Source organism: Stenella coeruleoalba (genome assembly GCF_951394435.1).
Source record: "Stenella coeruleoalba genome assembly, chromosome: 2".
Classification (NCBI taxonomy): domain Eukaryota; kingdom Metazoa; phylum Chordata; class Mammalia; order Artiodactyla; family Delphinidae; genus Stenella; species Stenella coeruleoalba.
Window position 1 is genome coordinate 174359371 of NC_137147.1, and position 4279 is coordinate 174363649.

Below are 4279 nucleotides of genomic sequence, written 5' to 3' on the forward strand. Positions count from 1 at the left end.
GGATCAATGTTTCCAACAAATTGCTAAATTCTGCACAAGGGAGAAGCCAACACATACTAGGCCATGGAATTAGTTTCATTTTATTCCACGAGGATTCTTCTCCCACGGTATCAAGATAGAATGAGGAGTGAATCTTAATTGGTCTCTTCATCAGAAGTGGTAAACTTGGTTTGTATATTCATGAAGCCAGACAGTTGTTTAAGCAGACTGTGGAAGCAGACAGTAGAACCAGCTTCCTGTAGTCACAGACCACTATCTTGTATCCAGCTACAGCAAAGATCAACTTGAACAGTTATCCCAAGCCACTGTTAACTGTACTAAAGGATGACGTTCACCACTGTATTATTTTAAAAATAAGAGTTCAATTAACCCTGGGTGAGAAAAACCAAGACAGGTGGTAATGATGAATGAGTTGTCCATATAAGGCCAGCTGATGAGAACATACCCATGAAGACACTGGGCATACAGCCTTACTTGGCAAGTCGGAATTTCTACTAACTAAGGGCAGAATGAGGGACAGCAAAGAGCTACTTCTGTAACGTGTTAGTATCCAGACAGCATAACAGACACTGTCCCCAAGGACAACGTATACGCCGTTAATCACACTGGATAAAGCAGATGCATTATTCATTTTTCTTTTCTTTTTGTTTGAGAAGCTTGTTTATCTCTCTTTTGGCCATTCCACTGTACTTCAAAATGATTCCATGTTGGTTTAGTCCAGGAAGCAAGAGTAAGAAAGTCACTATCAGGTGTGTGAGAAGGAGGTTGTGGACTTGCTGTCCCACCCAAGCAACCACAGCAAGAGTAATGATCATGGTCATAAAGTACATTTTAGGCTTTTCTTCCTTTAGCGTAAAGAGGCGTTTCCAGCAGCCCACAGCTCTGTGTCGTTTTTACTAGATTGCTGCAAATTTCATGGAATCTCTGCTGTTGCTCAGTGGTCCATTTATTCGAGCCAAAAATTCTAGGCGCTAGAATGGGAACAAGGTAGTCAGCCAAGCACAGAAACATAACAAAACAGGAAACACCTGACAGAACGGATGGATCTAGATAGTAGATAGTCAGAAACTCCAAAGAGACCACACCCATTATGGCAGGTGGAAACCAGGCCTTTTCCCATCGGAGGACTTTATCTGCCATCAGCATCGCTTCTCTCCATCCTTGCAGCTGCTCTTCCAGACTTGCAGTCCCCGCGGCCGGCAGGTTGGTGCTGCGATTATCTCCTTCCTCCATCGTTCCCAAGGTGCCCCCTCAGCGAGAGCAAGACACCCCCCAAACTGGCTTTCCTCAGAGCCACTTGCGACAACCCTAGTGAGAGCAGGATTTTTAAAAATATTTATTTAGGCTGCACCAGGTCTTAGTTGTGGCATGCGGACTTCTTAGTTGCGGCATGCAGGCTCTTAGTTGTGGCATGCAGACTCTTAGTTGTGGCATGCATGCGGGATCTAGTTCCCTGACCAGGGATCGAACCCCCGCCACCTGCATTGGGAGCGCAGAGTCTTACCCACTGGACCACCAGGGAAGTCCCTGGATTAAGGATTTTAAGCAGAAGAGGGATGTGATCATATTTGCCCCAAGGAATGATTATTTTGGTGACAGGTAGTAGATCAAGGGGGATGAGAATGGAATTCACTTAGGAAGCTCCTCAGCGGGCAGCTGGAATTGATGATCGCCTGAAATAAGAGCAAGGATGAACGGTTGCATTTAGCTGCCGTTTCTTTTTGTTCTATAGATCAGAGTAAATCGAGAAAAGCACAATGAGGAGATGGATATGAGATGTCAGACTGTCCCTTTTCTAATTCAATTTTTTGTCCAAGTACATATATCCTCTTTGTGATGTGAAATAGCATGAGGCATAGAATAAAAACCAATGTGCTCTGCACCACATCTCATCACCCCTGGTCTTGTTCTATCAAGGCTCCCATTTTCACTCCTGTAAGTGGTTTCTTCTGGGATCTACCTCCATGATCTAAGTAATGTGTTACATCTGTTACAATTAACAGAAAAAAAAACAATTGAACATGACTTAAATAATAACATTTATTCTCACATAAAGGAAATTCAGATTGGACAAGCTTCACACAGATGCTGTCTGCCTGCATCTCAACTGGCTCCTCTCGTGATCATAAGATCGAGGCTTTGGTTCCAAGAGTCACATGGAAAAAAAATCCAGTGGAAAACGAAGAGAGACTGTTCTTACTGTGAGTCTTTGTTTTCTTTAGTTTATCAGCAAATAAGTCTTTATCAGAAGCTCTCCAGCTCCCTTTGCCTCCCGCGCCGCTGATTTGGCACACGTGCTGGATTACCCGTTGTTGACTTGGCCTTGTCACCACCCCTTCTAAGGTCTCCTTTGCTCTGAAGAGGAGAAGGCAGGAGCGACATTTGCTAGAATCCCCTTGAGCGTACGGTTCCAGACTAGAGCATGTGGACAGGAGGCACCCTTGAGTCAGAGCGATGGAGAGGCCGTTATTCTCCGTCTGTTTTAGCCAGAACGGTGAGCGGATGTGATACTCGGAGAAACTTCAAGGTGAGTTTTGAGCGCTTCAAGTTGAGAAGGTCAGTTGTGATTTATCTGACCACCGCTCCCTTAGGCCTTTTTTCTGGGTAAACCACCAGTTCCCTGTATTAGAACCCTTTATATCTAGCCTGCAAAGAGTAGCTTCTAGTTTCCTGACTGAGAGATGACCCTTCCTAAACATATCATTGAAGCAGGGGAAATGAATTACAGCACTGGCATAGACAAATCAGGATTTGCCCCCAGAGATACATGGGAGGAGGATGGACATTTTAATACAATTTCTGTTCTACTAACAAAGAAAACTGGGATGGGCAAGGGGGTGTGATTCCAGCATGGAGCAAAATAGTAATACTGGGAAATTCGGCTCCTGGTAGCGGGGGATTAGCCTGGTTGGTTTCCCAACCAGATGACAATGATAAAATCTGGGTGAAGATATTAAAAATGAATTCTCTGAAGACTAATTGTCCAAATTCAAGAAAAAGGAGAGGAAGTATAGAAGAAAAATAAATAGATCCTCAGAGAGCTGTAGGACAATACCAAGCAGTCAAATCCATGTAACCAGATGGAGTAAAAGAGAAGAGGGAAGAAAAAATATTTCAAGAAATCATGGCTGAAAACCTCCAACTTTAGAAACACTAACTTATGGATCCAAGGAGATCAGTGAACCACAAGCAGAAGAAATACTAAGAAAACTACACTAGACCCATGACACACTGCTGAAATCTGAAGAGAAAGGAGCCAGGAGAAAATAAAACCTATACGTTACATAAAGAGAAACAATAATACAAATGATGGCAGACTTCTCATCGGAAACAATGGAGGCCAGAAGAACGTGATGCACACCCAGATTCCCTCAGTGAAAAACTTGTTGCCCCAGCTGCGAGGAGCCTTCAGTTGTCAGCCTCTTTCAGGCTTTGCCTCAGCTGTAGAGAGCTGCCTCGCTCAAGGTCATGTCCCTTCCTGGAATGCCTTCAGCCAGTGACTGATCAATGCAGGAGTATAAAGAACTGACCATCTTGGTGAAATACAAGACAATCCAAAGAGCCATCCCTGCTCCAGATCTCCCCCAGAGGGTCAGCTGAGGCTGTTACAGGGCGTGCATCACAGCCCAACTTTTCCTTTTCGCTACTCTTGCTTCCTTCCCCTTTGCAAGCTTTTGATACCAAGGAAACTCCTTAGTAAACAAACTGCTGGATAAGCTCCATTTCAGAGTCTGTCTCCCAGGGAGCCCAACCCTTGACAGCAATTGAATAATGTCCTTAAGTACTGAAATAAATAAAACTGTTAACCCAGAATTTTATGTGTAGCAAAGTTATCTTTCCAAAAACGAAGGCAAATAAGGATATTTTCAGATTGGGACTTCCCTGGCGGTCCAGTGATTAAGACTCTGAACTTCTAATGCAGGGGGAGTGGGTTCGATCCCTGGTTGGGGAACTAAGATCCCACGTGCCACGCGGTGCAGCAAAAAAAAAAAAAAAAAAAAGATATTTTCAGATAAAAGTTGAGACTATGTATCCCCAGCAGACTTGTATAGTTAGTATTTCTTATGGCAGTACTAAAGGGAATTTTTCAGGTGGAAGGGGAATGACACCAGGTGGTAACTTGGATTCAGTGGATGCAATAAAGAGCACAGGAAATGGTAAGTATTTGGGTAAATATAAGGGTATGTACATATTTTCTTTTGTTTTCTTAACTTCTTGAAAAGTCATATGACTGCATACTGCAAATTATAACTGTGTTGTCTGCTACATTTTATGTAAA

At 43.4% G+C, this 4279-nt stretch overlaps 1 pseudogene across 1 annotated transcript; it reads right to left on the minus strand.

The window, feature by feature from the left end:
* Window positions 1–623: 623 nt before the first annotated feature.
* LOC307182696 (ADP-ribosylation factor-like protein 6-interacting protein 1) lies at window positions 624–1302 on the minus strand (annotated as a pseudogene). Its single transcript has one exon. The product of its transcript is annotated as an ADP-ribosylation factor-like protein 6-interacting protein 1 (transcript).
* Window positions 1303–4279: the final 2977 nt, after the last annotated feature.